At 35.1% G+C, this 13,747-nt stretch overlaps 1 non-coding gene and 1 pseudogene across 1 annotated transcript; one reads left to right on the plus strand and one right to left on the minus strand.

Annotated features, from left to right (window-relative positions):
• Positions 1-1,302: 1,302 nt before the first annotated feature.
• On the plus strand, positions 1,303-1,410 carry LOC127740836 (small nucleolar RNA R71). The gene has a single exon (XR_008001692.1). It is a non-coding gene; the product is annotated as a small nucleolar RNA R71 (small nucleolar RNA).
• Positions 1,411-6,805: 5,395 nt separating this feature from the next.
• Positions 6,806-7,904, minus strand: LOC107458665 (eukaryotic translation initiation factor 5-like; annotated as a pseudogene).
• Between the last annotated feature and the right edge of the window lie 5,843 nt (positions 7,905-13,747).

Below are 13,747 nucleotides of genomic sequence, written 5' to 3' on the forward strand. Positions count from 1 at the left end.
TTGAGAGAAGCTCTTCATGCTTCCTCTCCATGGTGACAGAGGGATATCCTTGAGCCTTAAACACAAAGGATTCTTCATTCAGTTGAATGATCAATTCTCCTCTGTCCACATCAATTACAACCTTTGTTGTGGCTAGGAAGGGTCTGTCAAGGATGATGGATTCATCCATGCACTTCCCAGTCTCTAGGACTATGAAATCAGCAGGGATGTAATGGTCTTCAATCTTTACCAGAACATCCTCTAAAAGTCCATAAGCTTGTTTTCTTGAATTGTCTGCCATCTCTAGTGAGATTCTTGCAGCTTGTACCTCAAAGATCCCTAGCTTCTCCATTACAGAGAGAGGCATGAGGTTTATGCTTGACCCTAGGTCACACAGAGCCTTCTTAAAGGTCATGGTGCCTATGGTACAAGGTATTGAAAACTTCCTAGGATCTTGTCTCTTTTGAGGTAATTTCTGCCTAGACAAGTCATCCAGTTCTTTGGTGAGCAAAGGGGGTTCGTTCTCCTAAGTCTTATTACCAAATAACTTGTCATTTAGCTTCATGATTGCTCCAAGGTACTTGGCAACTTGCTCTTCAGTGACATACTCATCCTCTTCAGAGGAAGAATACTCATCAGAGCTCATGAAAGGCAGAAGTAAATCCAATGGAATCTCTATGGTCTCATTATGAGCCTTAGATTCCCATGGTTCCTTATTAGGGAACTCATTGGAGGCCAGTGGACGTCCATTGAGGTCTTCCTCAGTGGCGATCACTGCCTCTTCCTCCTCTCCAAGTTCGGCCATGTGGGATTGCTAAACCTGTTTCTTCCACCATTATTGTTGTTGAAACCTTGTTGAGGTCTCTGTTGATCCTTCCATGAGAAATTTGGATGATTTCTCCATGAAGAATTATAGGTGTTTCCATAGGGTTCTCCCATGTAATTCACCTCTTCCATTGAAGGATTCTCAGGATCACAAACTTCTTCTTCAGATGAAGCATCCTTAGTACTGCCTGGTGCAGCTTGCATTCCAGACAGACTTTGAGAAACCATATTGACTTGCTGAGTCAATATTTTGTTCTGAGCCAATATGGCATTCAGAGTATCAATCTCAAGAATTCCTTTCTTCTGATTCGTCCCATTGTTCACAAGATTCCTTTCAGAAGTGTACATGAATTGGTTATTTGCAACCATTTCAATGAGCTCTTGAGCTTCTGCAAGCGTCTTCTTCAGATGAAGGGATTCTCCAGTAGAGCTGTCTAATGACATCTTGGACAGTTCAGACAGACCATCATAGAAGATACCTATGATGCTCCATTCAGAAAGCATATCAGAGGGACACTTTCTGATCAATTGTTTGTATCTTTCCCAAGCTTCATAGAGGGACTCTCCTTCCTTCTGTCTGAAGGTTTAGACTTCCACTCTAAGCTTACTCAATTTTTGAGGTGGAAAGAACTTTGCCAAGAAGGCATTGACTAGCTTTTCTTAAGAGTTCAGGCTTTCTTTAGGTTGTGAGTCCAACCATATCCTAACTCTGTCTCTTACAGTAAAAGGGAATAGCATAAGTCTGTAGACCTCAGGGTCAACCCCATTAGTCTTGACAGTATCACAGATTTGCAAGAATTCAGCTAAAAACTGATGAGGATCTTCCAATGGAAGTCCATGGAACTTGCAATTCTGTTGCATTAGAGAAACTAATTGAGGCTTAAACTCAAAGTTGTTTACTCCAATGGCAGGGATAGAGATGCTTCTCCCATAAAAGTCGGGAGTAGGTGCAGTAAAGTCACCCAGCACCTTCCTTGCATTGTTGGCAATGTTGTTTTTTTCGGCTGCCATGTCTTCTTCTTCTTTGAAGATTTCTGTTAGATCCTCTATAGAGAGTTGTGCCTTAACTTCTCTTAGCTTTCGCTTCAAGGTCCTTTCAGGTTCAGGGTCAGCCTCAACAAGAATGCTTTTGTCTTTACTCCTGCTCATATGAAAGAGAAGAGAACAAGAAAATATGGAATCCTCTATGTCACAGTATAGAGATTCCTTGAGGTGTCAGAGGAAAAGAAAATTAGAAGGAAGAGGTAGAAGAATTCGAACTTATCAAGTAGGATGGAGTTCGAATTGTGCATTGAGGAGGAGTGTTAGTTCATAAATAGAAGGATGTGAGAAGAAGGGAAGAAATTTTCGAAAATTAAGTAAAAGATTTTAAAAACATTTTGAAAAAAAACACTAATTGATTTTTGAAAACTAAGAGTGGAAAAGAAATCAAGTGATTTTTGAAAAAGATTTTGAAATTAGAAATTAAAAAGATGTGATTGAAAACTTATTTTGAAAAAGATGTGATTAAAAAGATATGATTTAAAAACAATTTAAAAAAAGATTTGATTTTGAAAATTAATGACTTGACTAACAAGAAAAGATATGATTTAGACATTAAACCTTTCTCAACAGAAAAGGCAACATACTTGAAATGTTGAATCAAATCATTAATTGATAGCAAGTATTTTTTTTTGAAAATGGAAAGAAATTGATTTTGAAAACATATGATTGAAAAGATATGATTTGAAAAAGATTTGATTTTGAAAAGATTTTGAAAACTTGAAAAAAAAATTTGAATTGAAAACAGAATCTTCCCTCTTGTGCCATCCTGGCGTTTAACGCCCAAAACACTACCCTTTTGGGCGTTAAATGCCCAACCAGGCACCCTGGCTGGCGTTTAAACGCCAGTTTTCCTTCTTCACTGGGCGTGTTGAACGTCCAGCTTTTTCTGTATAATTCCTCTGTTGTATGTTCTGAATCTTCAATTCTCTGTATTATTAACTTGTAAAGACACAAATTAAAAATATTTTTGGATTTTTAATAATGAGGAATAATCACAATGTAACTAAAATCAAATAAACAATGCATGCAAGACAACAAACTTAGAAGTTTGTATACTACTGACACTAACAAAACACACAGGTCAAGAGAATTCAAAGATCAGAGCAAGGAAATCATCAAGAACATCGTGAAGATCACTTAAGACACATGAATGAATGCAAGAAGAACAGAAACATGCAATTGACACCAAACTTAACATGAGACTCCAGACTCAACAAGAAACATACAATATTTTTGGTTTTTTTGATTTTATAATTTTTTTGGATTTTTCGAAAATTAAGTGGAAAAGAAAATAAAGGTATCAAAATTCTTAATGAGAATTCCAGGAATCATGCATTGTTAGTCTAAAGCTTTAGTCTAAAGAAATTAGACATGGCTATTCAAGCTTCAGCAGGACATTACATTCAAGAGCTAAATTGATGAGAATCAATCAGCTTTGGTGATGATAAGAACATAACCTTGAAACACTAGAATTCATTCTTAAGAACTTTGAAGAAAGATACCTAATCTAAGCAACAAGATGAACGTCAGTTGTCCAAACTCAACAATCCCCGGCAACGGCGCTAAGAACTTGGTGCTCAATACCATGGTCTAAACATAATTTCACAACTTCGCACAACTAACCAGCAAGTGCAGTGGGTCGTCCAAGTAATAAATCTTACGCGAGTAAGGGTCGATCCCACGGAGATTGTTGGTATGAAGCAAGCTATGGTCACCTTGTAAATCACAGTCAGGTAGATTCAAATGGTTATAGGTGATATATGAATAAAGCATAAGATAAAGATAGGGATACTTATGTAATTCATTGGTGAGAATTTCAGATAAGCGTATGGAGATGCTTTGTCCCTTCCGGCTCTCTGCTTTTCTACTGTCTTCATCCAATCCTTCTTACTCCTTTCCATAGCAAGCTGTATGTTGGGCATCACCGTTGTCAGTGGCTACAGTCCCGTCCTCTCAGAGAAAATGTTCAACGCACCCTGTTACGGCACGGCTAATCATCTGTCGGTTCTCAATCAGGTTGGAATAGAATCCATTGATTCTTTTGCGTCTGTGACTAACGCCCAGCCTTCAGGAGTTTGAAGCTCGTCACAGTCATTCAATCATTGAATCCTACTCAGAATACCACAGATAAGGTTTAGACCTTCTGGATTCTCTTGAATGCCACCATCAATTTTAGCTTATACCACGAAGATTCCGATTAAGGGATCCAAGAGATATCCACTCAATCTAAGGTAGAATGGAGGTGGTTGTCAGGCACACGATCATAGGTGAGAATGATGATGAGTGTCACGGATCATCATATTCATCAAGTTAAGGAACAAGTGATATCTTAGAACAAGAACAAGCTGAATTGAATAGAAGAACAATAGTAATTGCATTAATACTCGAGGTACAGCAGAGCTCCACACCTTAATCTATGGTGTGTAGAAACTCCACTGTTGAAAATACATAAGAACAAGGTCTAGGCATGGCTGCATGGCCAGCCTCCCAATGATCTAAGAACTAGACATCCAAAGATGATCCTAAGATAAAAAATGATCAAAAGATAGATAATACAATAGAAAAAGGTCCTATTTGTAGAGAACTAGTAGCCTAGGGTTTACAGAAATGAGTAAATGACATAAAAATCTGCTTCCGCGCCCACTTGGTGTGTGCTTGGGCTGAGCATTGAAGCTTTCATATGTAGAGACTTTTCTTGGAGTTAAACGCCAGCTTTTGTGCCAGTTTGGGCGTTTAACTCTCATTCTTGTGCCAGTTCCAGCGTTTAACGCCGGGCATTCTTGAGCTGATTTGGAATGCCGGTTTGGGCCATCAAATCTTGGGCAAAGTATAAACTATTATACATTGCTGGAAAGCCCAGAATGTCTACTTTTCAACGCCGTTGAGAGCGCGCCAATTGGGCTTCGGTAGCTCCAGAAAACTCACTTCGAGTGCAGGGAGGTCAGAATCCAACAGCATCTGCAGCCCTTTTCAGCCTCTGAATCAGATTTTTGCTCATGTCCCTCAATTTCAGCCAGAAAATACCTGAAATCACAGAAAAATACACAAACTCATAGTAAAGTCCAGAAAAGTGAATTTTAACTAAAATCTAATAAAAATATACTAAAAACTAACTAAAACATACTAAAAATAATGCCAAAAAGCGTATAAATTATCCGCTCATCATAATCCATGCTCAATTTCAAGTGATTGTTATTTCAAGTGATTGTTTTTTAAAACTGCAGCCGACCATCTATAGGATGGGTCAAACTTAATGGAGGTTGGTGATGTATATTGCAAGGTCACAATATAGGAAATTCAGCAAAAAGCTATGGAACATTCATTGGAGGGCTTCTGTTCACTCTGCATTATGCGGGCTTGATGCTTCTTGTGGAAGGAACAAGTAGTTTATAGAGAGGGTTTCGCTTTTGAAACTTGATCTTATCTTCGTTGGTCTTATGTGCTTTGGATTAATTCTTCACCTGTTTTAATAAGCGCTTAAAGCTTTTGTGCTTATCTAATTGCAGAATGTTCACCTGGTTTGAAGCTTTGGTATTCTCATTTAGGATTTAAGTTTTGGTTGAAGTGAATTGTAGTACAATTTGCATGAGCCAGTGGCTGCGACGATGGAGAATGGAGAGAGCATTATAGCAAGAAATTACAAAATCAATGGTATCAGTTTTGTGATTAACCATGGACATTAGACATCTAGTGTGTAACAACTTGACCATCAATAGGAATAATAAAACAGGGCAAGCGGGGAAACAACTGAATTTATTGATTTGCTGACAGTGCTATTGCACGGTTGGAAGTTCCTCGGCTTAGATCATGAACAGCGGACATTCATATATTGCATGCAAGTACAACAATTACCATAAAATCTTTTACCCTATGATAGAGATATAGAGTTATTTACGTGGGTCAATCCCACCAAAGGATCCAATATTCCTATTGTAAATCATATAAACAAAGCATTGAAATCACAGAGCACCAAATGTATCTATAATTGAGACGAAATTCTAAAATTCTACGCAAATTTTGTATGTAGGAGTGGCTACTATATACAATGGAACTTGAGGAGGGCTTTTTTGAAATCTTAAATGAGACCATCAGATCTGGTGCCCTCCAGGATATGGTAGATGAATTTCATTTGGTTGATGCGAGTAAATTACATATTCAAAACATTTATTTGTGAATTATTTTTCAACAAAAATTATGAGATGAAGATTTATCTTTTTAGTGTGAGATGTTGCCGGTTTCAGCGATAATGGCAATGAAGGATCGATACTTATTTGATAGCTAATAACTACCTATTGACATTTATGTAAGCAATCCATTTAATTTTTGTAAATCATTTTGGATAAAATATAATACTTAAAAAGGAGCATGTTACTTTTACGGGTGAATTATACTACAAGATCAGCGGTTATATCTTACAAAAACTGATCTTCAATTTCGGAGTTACAAGAAAGAAGTGTAATATCACAATTGTAAAGGTGAAAAAGCTGTCAATTGGAGAATAAAATGATGCCTCCCTCCCATCTTGTTATTCGAGAATAAAGCTATCAATTTTACAACTACTTTCACTTCTCCATGTTTGTATTTTTATCTCCTTTCAAATATGGCAATGCCTAAGACTAATAAGCAACAATACAAAACTAACATCAGTGTTATATTTATATCTCATGGTTTTGCTTAAGAAGCAAGTACAAGCCATTTAAAACATCAAGAACCACTTAAGTATTATACAGGAAAAGTAGAAATGACCAAAACCAGAGTTCTATAACATATAGCTAACCAGTTTAACCCTCCTAGATGGACAGCATTCTGATTCTGATTTATCTCTAAGAGAGAAACCAATTCAACAAACGAAAATCCTTAAAAGAAACACTGGAATCCACATTAAACCCTTGAATATGTGGTTCCACTAATTCAATAACTGAGGCAATTCCATTCAATAACTGAGCACAAACTTTTCTCATTCTTCCTCCGATTCTGATTCAGCATTCCAAAGCCAATCAATGAATGGTTGAGCATTCTTCCATACCTGAGAGTCCTTCTTATCACAATATCACCTTTCAGTCCCTTTGAATACCAATGCACGACGTGCTCTTCCTCCACCGAATCAACATCATAGAGGGCTTTCAGAATAAGTGCAACCTCATTCAACTCATTGCTACCTTTCTTGTAACAGAACTCCTCAGCAGCATTGAGCAATAACAGCTGCGATCCCTCGTCATCTCCAGCAACTGCACCAGCAAGGTGATTCTTCCTCTTGGTAGCTTCTTTTCCAAACACTTTTTCGACGCCATCAAATAATCCTTCAAGAAGTGCATTCATCTTCTCCTGAGCAGATACAGGAAATGCAGCAATATGTGACTGCAATTCCTTTGCTGCAACATCTTTCTTCAAATATGCTTTCACTTCTCTGACCACAGTTGCATAGTTCACAATGTCACCATTCTCAGAACCCTTGCATATCAGAATTAATATTCAAGATCATTAACAATCCTAAATCACAGTAATGACTAATGATAACAACAATTGAAGAAGCAAAATGAAAATTTATATATTAACTAACTAATTAAAAGTTTAAAATAACAATTACAGTTAAAAAAATAAAAAAAATAAACTTCTAAAGAGAGCAGAGATTGTAGTATCGTCGTGAAAAATCCAACTCGACCAGGCTTAGTCAAGGGGGAAGATAAATGTACTTACTTGCTCAATCAATTAAGGAACGAACTAGATCCTTCAAGATAGAGCATAGAGCGGGATAAGGAGCACGACGGTGGGGCTGACGCGGTGGAACAGAGGCGGCGTGGCGGGACAGTGGTTGCGCGATGGAGGAACGAGGTGAGACCAGTTGCGGCGATGACGGTGGCTTCAAAGTTCGTACAGCGCCAGAGACGATTGGCAACCAAGGCGGTTGCTTTGATGGCGGTGGCTGGATGAAGCAAGTGCGGGAGTGAGGGAGGAGCTCGAGTTGGAGAAGAAGGAGGAGGATGGGAAAAAGGGTTTAAATTAGCAAGACACTTCGTTATACAAGGATTTAAAGATACCTTTGGAAGTTCACCCATTCCCAGTGCTATATCAAGAGCAAAAGGGGAAGAGGAGAGAAGAAGATGAAAAATACTGAAACTTTTAGAGGCTGAACTCAGATGAAGAACAATTTTGATTTTTTATTTTTTTAATATGTTTTTGTTTTGTTGTTTCAATTATTTGAAACTATAAAATTAGGATTAATTGAATTCTAAAATTTGATTAATTTAAAAGGGTATTTTTGTCTAATCAAATAAAGAAAGGATGTTTAAGACTTTTTATAAAATTAAATAAAAATATATTTTTATTTTAATTTAATTAAAGAGGTATATTAATAAAAGTGGTGATATAATATACATTTAAAAAAAATTAAATGCTGATATAAAAAAAATGTCACATGACTTATTACTATTTGTCCCTATTTTAAATATATCGGTACGTATGAATTTATCATCGTACCATAGCAATTACCTTTTAGATTATGTTACCTTATGTGTATATATTTTGTGTTAAATTTAAAAAAAAAATTAAAGGCAATACCCATAGATATTTATTGGTATCTGTTATTCGGTAGGAACAATTAAATGAGAACCCATAACGAGGATGAGACGAAAGTGGACACTTTGATAAATGGGAATAGGGGCAAAGATGGGGTTGCAAAAGATGGGGTTTGGCAATAGTTGGAGAGCATGGGTGATGGAGTGTGTCTCCACAGCTTCTATGTCGGTCTTGATAAATGGGTTGCCATCTAAGCCATTCAAGATGGAAAGAGGTCTGAGACAAGGTGATCTGCTTTCTCCGTTTTTATTTGTACTGGTTGTGGACGTTTTACATCGATTGGTGGGAGAGGCAGTCAGGAATGGGCGTATATCACCTCTGGCGATTGACAGAGATCGTATAGCGTTATCCCACCTTCAGTTTGCGGATGACACAATTCTGTTTTATCCACCAGAGGCGGACACTATCAAGAATTACAGGCGACTACTGAGGTGCTTTGAGTTGATGTCAGGTCTCAGCATTAATTTTGACAAATCGAGCTTGATTCCGATAAATTGTGAAGAACAGTGGACTCAGAATATGTGCCAGCTATTGGGGTGTAAGGAGGAGTCCCTTCCAGTTAAATACCTGGGTATTTCCTTAGGTGCAAATCCGAGGTTAGTCAAGACCTGGAAGCCTATAATAGACAAAGTGGAGGAGAAGCTAAGTCTGTGGAAGGCTAAAATTCTGAATAAAGTTGGAAGGTTGGTGCTGATTAAGTCAGTATTAAACAGTCTGCCTGTGTATTATTTGAGTCTATTTAAGATGCCGAAAACTGTTGCTGAGAAATTGATCTCATTGCAAAGAAGGTTCTTGTGGAGTAAGGATGATGGCAGCAATGTGATGGCATTGGTAAAATGGGACGTGGTGCAGGCCCTGAAAAAACTAGGCGGTCTGGGGGTTGGGGATGCTATGATTCGAAATACGGCTATGTTGTTTAAGTGGTGGTGGCGATTTGCGAAGGAGGATTGCCCGTTGTGGAAGAAGATGGTTTGTTCCTGTTATGATCTGAATCCTCATGAGCTGTTGTCAACCCAGGTGCTACCTACCAGGGGAGGACCGTGGAAGGACATCTGCCAGCTACAAATAACCAATGACCATATAAGGGGTAAGATGGTTATAGGGCTGTCTATGGAGGTTGGTGATGGGCGGTGTACGTGATTTTGGGAGGATACGTGGCTGCTTGGTGGGCCTCTAAAAGACCGATTTTCCAGGTTTTTCTCTGTTTCAAACCAATGTGGGTCCGTTATCGGGGACTGTGGGTTTTGGGATGGGTTAGACTGGATTTGGAATTTCCAGTGGAGGAGAGAGCTCTTTCAATGGGAGTTGGGACTACTAGGTCAATTACATGAGGCACTAAGACCTGTGCAACTAGTTCTTAACAGAGAGGATATAGTAGTATGGAAATATTATAGGCAAGGAGTTTATTCAACTAACTCATTTGTTCAGGTTTTGCAGGAGGCGACAATCCCGGAGGAGGTGACAAGCTACAGCTTCACAAAGACCATTTGGAAAGGATTGGTTCCGCCTAGAGTAGAGTTATTTGCATGGTTTGTCCTGGTAGGTCGGGTGAATACAAAAGAACGGTTAAGCCGACTAGGAATTATTAACCAGGAAGATAACGTCTGTGTGCTATGTAATAAACATGTGGAACTTGTGCCCCATTTGTTTCTATGCTGTGAATTTGCTTGGCAGGTGTGGAGTGCTTGGTTATCAAAGATTGAACAACAATGGTCTATTCCAGGGACAATGAGGGAACACTTTCTAAGTTGGACGGAGGGGCCAAGGAGAAGGGAGGATAGAGAGCAATAATTGAGATGCTTCTGTGCGGTGGTTTGGAATATATGGATGGAGAGGAATAGAAGGATTTTCCAAAATAAAAGCAAAGGTGTTGAAGAAATCACTAACATGACAGTGTTGAGCTACAACGAGTGGAGATGTAGTGTGGACCCCTTTAGTTGTTGATGGTAATGTCGGAGATGACAAGGGGACTACTTTTGATGATACTGTGTTATTGTATTTGTTTGTTTATTTGTTTCTAATTAGACTGCTCCACTGTACTGTGTTGAGCTTCTTGCGTTCAAAAAAAAAAATGGGAATAGGAGCGGGAGAGGAGTATCCACCCTACAGATACTTATTACTATCTCCAGCCATGGTAATAAAAAAGTTCAAGCAAATTTTATCTAATGCTAGATCGTACTTACTCAAATCGATTTTAACATAAGAGCAATAAGAGAGTTTAAAAATTTTACTCATAAATTATAATAAAATACTTAAAATTTTAACTATTAAATGTTATTTAAAGAAAAGTCTTAAAAATGACAAGATTCTAATATAAATATTTTAACTTAATCACAAATTAAGTATTATTATCGATAAATAATTATTACTTTTTTTTTTGACATAAAATCTAAGAGACAATAAAAGAACAGAGAAAAGAGAAAAGAATAAGAAGAAGAAAAACTCTTAAAGAAGGTCTGTCGCAAATATAGTTAGAAATGTGTTAAAAAAATCCACTCAACCGACTCTACGGTTTTCAGGATTCCATGTTTAGCTGGCCAATTTGAAGATTATTTATTTACCTCCCTTTGAATCAAGTTAAATCTAACATACTAACTCTGCTAACACACCAACCCTGCTGAAGTTTCAGATCAAACACTCTTTTGATTAAATCCAGATATGCATGAAATTGGGTGTTTTTCAATTATTTATCAAAAAAAGTTTCACTAAAATTTATCTTACACAAAATTTAAGAATTTGTTGTTCTCTGGTCAAAATCAAATCACACCATATAGACCATAATTTTTTTTTAAAAAATTGTTGTAAGAGATTTTTTAAAATTCTTATATAGCTAATTTTTAAGATAATTTCTGATAAAATAAATAAAATAATTATTCATTATTTTTAATATTAAAATCAAATTAACTATTAGATTTAATTTTTGTAAAATTTCTATTATAATAATTATTATATTTGTGCTTTTTCATTTAAAATATTCAATTTTTTTATATTTTCGTATATTATCTCGTTCAAGACAAACACATTCGGAATACAAAATCAAGCTTCCACGCACTTCACTCTTTGTTTTGCTAATAATAATCCCAATTGATTCTTTTTTTTTTTTCCCATCAGTGGCCCCCCATTATTAATGTTGTCAATCAAAATCCTATCCATTGAGGTTTGTCAGAATCACACTTAGGCTTTGTTTGGTTGGAAGGAAAGAAATAAAAAGGAAGGAAATAGAAAGGAAAGAAGAGAAAGGAAAGAAATTGGATGGAATTTTATTTTCCTTGAATATGTTTGGATGAAAAGAAAATGAGAAGGAAGGAAATAATATATAATGTTATGAAAAGACAATTTTATCCTTAGATATTTTAAAATATATTAAAAATTAAAGGGTAATATTGGAATATTGATAGAAAATATATTTTCCTTCCATTTTCCATCCATTATTGGAGGGAAAAAATTTTTAATGGGTCCCACCCATTTTTTACACTATTCATTTTTTCTTTTTGAGTTTTCCATTCAACCAAACAAAGGAAAATAATTATTTTCCTTCTAATTTCTTTCCTTCCTATTTCCTTCCTCCCATTTTCCTCTCAAACAAACACACCCTTAATTCTTTTAACAAATTTAAATAATGCAATCAAATTAGCCCCAGATTTTTCAAAGGGAATAAATAATAATTGATCAGACATTCCCCATCTTTGTTTTCTTTTACATATTATTATCTCCACCGTCTTCATTATTCCACCTTTTCTGCACCAATATCACTCTTAATTAATATGCTCAACATTGATTAATTAGTTCAATTAAAAAAATCACTTAATCATGTTATATATATATTTTTTTCAAAAATACTACTAAATCAGTTATTATATATATTTAATTTATTTTTAATATATATTTTATATTTTAATATATATTTTATATCATCAGTCGATTATTTTTTATATACATGTAGTATGGTTATAATTTTTTATCATTGATTTGAATTTTTTTTTATAAATATATTCCTTGTTACTTAACAATAGAAAATAATTTACTCGCTAACATTATGAAAATGAGTTTTTAAATTGAAAGAAACCAATTCTCATATAATATGAAATAATTTTAAAATTTACCAGATACTAGTACAGTTCATAATGATTTTGCTACTACACCTCGAGTTATTGTAGTGCAATAATAATACATAAGAAAACTACAGCTTTCATTTATTTAAAGGGTTTATCTACCATATATTTTAAGATTATAAAATAAAAAATTATTAAAAATATAAATTAGTTATTCTATATTTATTAAATAAAAATATTTAAAATTTTTTATTTATAATAAATTTATCATGTACCATAAAAATACATGTTAGCCAAACTTTTATTTAAAAAGGGTAGGGTGCATGTAACGTATTTATTATGAGTATTGGACTTGCATTGGCCCCATGAGTTTTCGTATTCATAAATAAAAAATGTCATTTTCAAGTTTCAAAGCATTTAAACCACTAAGATCTGTAACTAAAAGACACTAATTTCGACGTTATCTCGTGTCTCCTTGCATTGACGTATCTGTATTCTTTGTCGCAACACGCTCACTCTCTCTCACACACACACTTTTCTTTTTCTCTTTAATTTGGTTTAATTAATTATTTCTCTACCTCACATGAATGCATATCCATGTTTTCGTTTTCTACTTGACAGTTGACACTGCTACCAAACAATTAAGTGCGTCTCTTTCACCATTATATTCCTCTACTCCTAATTCAACACCAACTTTGTATTTTACCACATTTTTCTAGCTACCACTCATCATCATTTTAATTTAAGCTGTTTAATTATTTATTTAAGGTTAATTTAGATATATGAGGATATGCATACATCGCATTGCATCCTTATACGTATTGATTGGCACTCAATAATCTTTTCTATTCATGTTGGATTTGGGTTGGTGAGGGAGTCGGGGAATTAAACTTCCATCACATTTTCAATTTTGTCAATTTATAAATTTAATTATAAATATCGAATTGAAATCTTTAGAAAATTTTAAAATATTAATTAATTGGACATTTATGTTTGTATAATTTTTAATATAATAAATAGTTGAGTTAAGTATAGTTTACAAATATGTTATATTATATAGTATGTATATTAACTAAATATATGTGTGTATTTATCTTTTTGCATCTATATTGTATATAAATTAATTTTTCTTTTACTAATCTATACGTTATAAAAGAAAAGTTTTACAGGTAATTAAAAAATGATAATATTGCAACACAGAGTAAATATTCCAAAGTGAAAAAGACTATTTGAAATTCACTTACAGGTTAGCAAAACTTTTAAATTAAATC

Source organism: Arachis duranensis, chromosome 7 (genome assembly GCF_000817695.3).
Source record: "Arachis duranensis cultivar V14167 chromosome 7, aradu.V14167.gnm2.J7QH, whole genome shotgun sequence".
NCBI lineage: Eukaryota > Viridiplantae > Streptophyta > Magnoliopsida > Fabales > Fabaceae > Arachis > Arachis duranensis.